The 6,545-nt window shown below is 56.6% G+C and overlaps 1 protein-coding gene and 1 long non-coding RNA gene across 3 annotated transcripts in view; one reads left to right on the plus strand and one right to left on the minus strand.

Moving 5' to 3' along the window:
- The window catches only part of ZNF10 (zinc finger protein 10), a 20,203-nt gene extending 18,538 nt beyond the window's left edge, over nt 1–1,665 (minus strand). For both annotated transcript variants that reach the window (XM_059408089.1, XM_059408091.1), the window contains exon 1: nt 1,584–1,665. The gene's annotated coding sequence lies outside the window, so the exon portion shown is untranslated. The remainder of the gene's footprint in view (nt 1–1,583) is intronic.
- A 708-nt stretch (nt 1,666–2,373) lies between these two features.
- Nucleotides 2,374–6,071, plus strand: LOC132023036 (uncharacterized). Its single transcript, XR_009405835.1, has 3 exons — nt 2,374–2,654; nt 3,162–3,339; nt 3,902–6,071. It is a non-coding gene; the product is annotated as an uncharacterized LOC132023036 (long non-coding RNA).
- Nucleotides 6,072–6,545: the final 474 nt, after the last annotated feature.

Consider the following 6,545-nt stretch of genomic DNA (forward strand, 5'->3'; position numbering starts at 1 on the left):
GGCGCACGAAGCCGCCGCTGGGCGCACGGAAGCCGCCGCTGGGCGCAGGAAGCCGCCGCTGGGCGCCGGAAGCCGCCGCTGGGCGCACGGAAGCCGCCGCTGGGCGCAGGAAGCCGCCGCTGGGCGCACGGAAGCCGCCGCTGGGCGCACGAAGCCGCCGCTGGGCGCACGGAAGCCCTCGGCTCACTTCCTCGTCGCCTTTCCGGTCGCCTGCTCCGGAGCTGTTCCTTCGACAGGGACACCAGCGGCGGAGAGGCGGGCAGAGAAGGAAGCCGGCTCCCCGCGGAGCAGAGGGCCCGACGCGGGGCTCGAGCCCAGGACCCCGAGACCGCGACCTGAGCCGAAGCCGGAGGCTCATCCCACGGCGCCCCCGGGCGCCCCTTTCCCAGGCAGTGCAGTGAGAACTCAGAGCCGCGCACCGAATCGCTTCCCCGGGGCTGCGGCGCCGCTAACGAATCCACGTCCCGCCTCCCGACGGCTCCGGACCTACGGGAACGCGGCCCCGAGACCGCACCGCCAGAGAACGCGGCTCACCCGAATCCAAACCCTGCCCGCGTCGGGCGCCAGCCGAGCGCTCGGGAGCCGCGCGCTGCGGGAAGCCTTGCCGCCGGGGCCACTCCCAGGGGCAGGCGGGGGCGCGCAGCCAAGGCCGTGCGGAGCCGCGCGGTCCGGAAAGGCGGAGGAGCGCGCCGGGCACGGTCCGGAGCGGCGCCCCCGACACGCTCGCCAGCGCCCGCGGCCGTTCGCGCCACGCGCCGTCGACCCCCGCGCCGGGGACGGCCGCCGCGCTCCGTCAGCGGGCGGGCTGGAGGGTCTCCGCCCCGGGGACTCGCGCGGGGCCTGAACGCTCCCCGCGACCCCGCGCCCTGCTCGCCCGCCGCGCCTCGTGAGGGACGACGACGCGCCGGCCTGGAGCCGCCTCCGGGAAGACCGGGCGCACCGAGCCACGTCCGGCCGGTCCGACTTCACGCGCTGCACCGAGCACCGAGGCGGGAGCAGAGAGGCGGGGCGGGGTCTTCCGTCGAAGCCGCACAGCAGCCGGCCTCCTCCCGAACACTGGACGCACCGCCGAGAACCCCGGGGGCACCTCCTAGAACCTCGCACGAAGCGGAACGGCTGCGACCGCGGTTCTCGGAGCCGACCAGGAACGGGACCCGCAGCCCCTCGCCGGCGGCGCGCGGACGGACGCCTCGCAGGAGCCGGCGGCGCGGGCAGGAGCCGGCGGCGCGGGCAGGAGCCGGCGGCGCGGGCAGGAGCCGGCGGCGCGCGCGTTCCAACGTCTCGCCCCCCGACGAGGCGAGCAGGCCCGTCTCCCGCCCGCGCTCGGCAGCCGCCAGCCCCGTGCGACCGCGGGCCCCGGCTGCGGGAAGACCGGCGGGAGGAGAGGACACCGCGTCTGAGTCCCCGAGCGCCTCCGGCTCCCGCCGACCCGCACCGCCATCCCCGCAGGGGCCTCGGGGCCGCCACGGTTCCCGCCGAGCCGTACCCCGCAACCGGGAACCGTCCGTCACGCAGCGGCGAGAGCCCCGCCCCGGGCTGCGGGAAGGACGAGCCGGCGCACGCCCAGCGCGGCGCGCGAGTACCTGCAGCGAGCACGCAGCGGGCGCGCCGGGGGAGGCGGTCCGTCCCAATGGCAGCAGCAACGGCAAATCGATGACGAGCCGGGCCTCCGCGAGCAGGGGCGCCCGCGGCCGCCGGGCCGCGCAGGGTCCGTCCGGGCGGCTGCCGGCTCTCCGCGCGGGGCCTCCTCACCGGCGGCCCGCCCGCCCCGCGTCTCCTCACGCCCGCGGCCCCTCACGCCCGCCCCGCGTCTCCTCACGCCCGCGGCCCCTCACGCCCGCCCCGCGGCCCCTCACGCTCGCGCCGCGGCCCCGGCCCGGCCCCCACACGCGTCTCCCGCCCCGCCCCTGCCCCGCCCCTTCCACGCACGCATGCTCCTTCGGCACCGAGGAGCGCCGCCGCCACAGGAGCCCAGAATCCCTCCGCGGGGCGGGTCTGGGTGGCGCAGGGTCTCCTGGGAAATGTAGTCCCCGCCCCTGGACGTTTTGGGGCCGCTGAGTGCGGGAATTTCGGCTGCTGCTTTCCTGCCCCGGCTTGGGGGCCTCCGTACTCCCCGCCCGCCCTCCCCGCCCGTCCAGCGCGAACTCCCCTCTCCTTTCCCCGGCGACCGGGGGGTCCCGACGCGGGAGGCAGGCACCCCGGGGACACGTGGGCGCGCAGGAGCGCGCAGAGTTGAGACGGGCCGCGTGAGAGGGGCGTGGGGAGCGGTCGCTCCGGTGCTCGGCGCCCGCCCGAGCTCGGCGGGCGGCCAGGCCTGGCCCTGCGGCCGGCAGACGGGGCGGCGAGCCGCGGAGCCGCTCCCGCAGCGGGGGACTGGGGGGTAGGGCGGACCCGGGGGGGTCCCCTGGCTGAGCGCGGCGGGGGGCCGCGGGGGGCGCCCTGCGGCGACCGGTCCTCTGTGCGGGGGCTCCTCTGGCCTGTGCAATCCCTCCGTCGGTCCCCGGGCGGCAGCCCCGCGCCGGCGTCTCGGCTCTGGGAGGCAGCCCCGAAATTCAGAGGGACCTGAAATTCATGAACCTCATTTGGACCAGAGTCAAAGGAATTGCTGGAAAATCTCTGATCTAAGAAGAGGTGGAACACTGCCTATGTATTTAGTAAGCAGTTCCTCCTAATTTTGTGGGCATGACCATATCCTGTTTATGGGTTTTTGTGTGTTTTTTTAGTTTTTACTCAGAAATTTTGGGGCGCCTGGCTGGCCCAGTCTACAGCATGCAGCTCTGTGGAGGTGGAGTTCAAGCCCCACGTGGGGCACAGAGCTTACGGGAGGGGAGGGGAGGGGAGGGGAGGGGAAGGAAGAGAAGGGGAAAAAGAGAGAAAGGAACCCAAAAGATACTTCTACAAAGATAAATGATGAAATGTTTGCAAATAATAGAGCTCCCCCGATCTGCTTCAGAATACAGTGGGTGCAAGAGTGCTCGTCAGCTGGTACATTATAGTGGCCGTAGTTTTCCTGCTTCTGATTCTTGCAAATGTTCTTCAAGCCCTGTTTGCATAGGTACTGTGCTGTCACTTTGCGACAGGCGGGTGACGGTAGCATTTCACTTGGGCCTTTTTCAGGGCGGAGAATTAAAATTGTGATCTTCTTTCCTTGTCCTGTCCAGGGGGCCGCATCTGTGGAGCCGCGATGGGGTGGGAGCCGGTGGCCCTGCCCTGAAAGGAGTTTCCCAGGAGGAGCAAAGGACATAGACGTTCCTGGAGGCCACCGCGGGGGTGGCAGGGGTGGCCGGACAGCAGACCAAAGCAAGGCAGTGGGTCGGGCTGGTTTTTTTAAGGGGGAAGGTGAGAAAGTAGGCAGAGGTGTGGCATTTTGCTTTTTTTGGTTACTTCCCTGTAGTAAGTAGCCCACTGGTCAGCTGTTTTAAAGTGGGTCGCCTGATGGGCGCGTCGCTGTGGGCCCTTTGCACAGCCCACCGCTCCAGCCTCTTTGCCCGAAAGTGGCCTCTGTGCTATGTTTGCAGCACTGTCTTCTGTACCAGAGAAAAATTTTGCAAGTCTCGTGAATAATTGGAGAAGCATAGATTTTTTTTTCCCTCTTATTTTGTAAAGTAGTTTTTCCATTATAAGTTTCGGACCCAAACTCTCTAGGGGTAGATATTTGATTTCTGATTTTTTTTTTTTAATGATTGTTGATGGATTTAATTTTATAGTTCTTACTGAGTCAATTTGGATACTTAAGGTTTTCTAGAAAATTGTTCTCTGAATTTTCAAGTTTGGTGGCATAAAGTTGTTCATACTCATCTATTATAGTAATTTTTTGAAGATTTTAAAAATCATGGCTTTTTAGTGATATTTTAAAATCTTTGCTGTATATGTAACCATTTTTTTCTTTATTGAACTTAAGTCCAAGACAAGGTCATTGATCTGCTTGCTGATGGTGTGGGACCCTCCAGCAGAGTTACTGGCACATCTTCCTTCCCTGTGATGAGCTGCTCAGGGTGGAGAAGTTGCCAGCATGAACTTCCATCAATGACTGTGGATTCCAGGTCTACAAACACCGCCCTGGGCTCACATGTGCCAGCACCTGTCTCACTGAAAAAGTGTTGAAGGAGTCATCTCCTCCCCCAGTGGTCTTGTCAGTTGGCATCTGATCATTGGGCTGGATGCCCTATTCCAGGCAGTAGAGCTCCCCGCAGGTATTGCCAGTCTGAACACCAGCCTGGATGGAAATGAACTTGCACACGGTTGCTGCTTTGTGGCTGCGGGGCAGATGGCAGAGAGGAAGAGGAAGGGCTGTTGCTTCTTACAATGCCACTCTTAGTGGGTGGATGGAAGAACTTGCCTTTCCTCCAGGGCATTTTAGGAAAGTGGGCAAAGCTGGGTAGAGAGGAAGCAGTGTTACGATCGAGAAGTCCAGCTCTACACCTGTGACTGTTCTTGTGTATGTGACCTATTTGTCATCTGTTGCAACTTTCAGATTCATCAGTTTATTTTTGGTATTCAAAACTTTCATATGTTTAGTTCCAGTCTTTCAAGAAATTGCCCATTTTGGGGCACCTGGGTGGCTCAGTCGGTTAAGCATCTGCCTTCGTCTCAGGTCATGATCTCAGGATCCTGGGATGGAGCCCCGCATTGGGCTGCCTGCTTCTCCCTCTCACGATGCCCCTTTCCACCCCACACTCGTGCTCTCTCTCTCATGCTCTCTCCAATAAATAAATAAAATCTTTAAAAAATACATTGCCAATTTTGATGGGTCAGTCCTTACATATTTCACTACTTTGAAGAACTTTTTCTGTATTTGTTTGATTCTTTCTTCTGTTTTTTTCTTTCTGGAACTCTGAATTATCTGAGTTCAATTATTGAATCATTGAAATTCATCATAAAATTTTCTTACCTATTCTTTCTTGTTGCTTATCTGTTTTGGGAGTTCAGCTTCCTGGAAGAATTCCTAAGCTTTACCTTTAAATCTTTTTACCGTTTATTAATTTTTTTGTTACTAGAATTTTAAATTTCCTAAGACCACTTATTTTGCAATTTTGTATGTAAAAAAAAAAGCAAAGCAGCCATAAATCCTATTAATGTTTTATGAATGAAATACCTCTCTTGATGATTTTTATTTTTTTAAGATTTTATTTTATTTTATTTTATTTATTTTGCCAGAGAGAGAGAGAGAGAGAGAGTGAGCACAGGCAGGCAGAGTGGCAGCAGAGGCAGAGGGAGAAGCAGGCTCCTGGCCGAGCAAGGAACCTGTCAATCCCAGGACACTGGGATCATGACCTGAGCCGAAGGCAGCCGCTTAACCAACTGAGCCACCAAAGCGTCCCTTGATGATTTTTATTTTATTTATTTATTTATTTATTTTTAAAAGATTTTATTTATTTGACAGAAATCACAAGTAGATGGAGAGGCAGGCAGAGAGAGAGAGAGGGAAGCAGGCTCCCTGCTGAGCAGAGAACCCGATGCAGGACTCGATCCCAGGACCCTGAGATCATGACCTGAGCCGAAGGCAGCGGCTTAACCCACTAAGCCACCCAGGCACCCTTATTTTAATTTTTTTAAGATTTTATTTATTTGACTAAAAATTTTATTTATTTGACAGAGACACACAACAAGAGGGAACACAAGCCAGGGGAGTGAGAGAGAGAAGCAGGCTTCCTGCCGAGCAGGGATCCCAATGTGGGGCTCAATCCCAGGATCCTGGGATCATGACCTAAGCCGAAGGGAGACGCTTAAGACCTGAGCCACACAGGCACCCTCTCTGATGGTTTTTAGATTTATATTATGAAAATTTCAGTACACAAAAAAGTGGATCAGACACCCATCACTCTTTTGAAGCAGGTCTTTTCATGATATATTGTAAAATATATTTCAAAATCTGTCTCCAATAATAGCTCCTTTTAAAATCATAAAAATATATTATTATCACATCTACAGAATTAGCAGTACTTGTCTAGTATCAAATGTACAGGCAGTGTTCAAAATCCTCTGTTATTTTGTGTGTGTGTGGGTGTTACTTTATTTGACTCTTGATCTAAAGTCTCATGCAATTTAAGCTTTAATTAAAGTGTGCCTTAAAGAAATTATATCCCAATCTTGTTTCAACTTGCATTTCTCTTATGAGCATCTTTGAGGATGCTGTTGTCGCTTTGAAATATGCCAGTGTTTTTCTCACTTTTTAGGAACTGGTCTTCTAGGCTGAAACTATTCCTCTCACACTTTGAAGATAGTATTCTGTGGTCTTCTGGCTTCTATCTTTGCAGCTGAAAAGCCTGTAGTCGGTATAATTGGTATTTTTATAGGTGATTTGCCTTTTCTCTCCAGGAACTTCAAAATTTCACTCCTCATTCCTGACACTCTACAGCTTACATTCAGTGTATCCACGTGGATTTCAGAAATTTCCTCAGGGTAACGTGTGGTACATACACTTGTGGGTGAAGGACTCATATCTTTCTTTCAGCTTGGGAGAAGAAGAATCATCATCACTAATCCTGCTTCCTTTGTATTCCCTCTGTCCTCCTACGCTGGACTTCCTATTACATGCCCTTTTA

This window comes from Mustela nigripes, chromosome 8, assembly GCF_022355385.1.
Source record: "Mustela nigripes isolate SB6536 chromosome 8, MUSNIG.SB6536, whole genome shotgun sequence".
In the NCBI taxonomy this organism is placed as follows: domain Eukaryota; kingdom Metazoa; phylum Chordata; class Mammalia; order Carnivora; family Mustelidae; genus Mustela; species Mustela nigripes.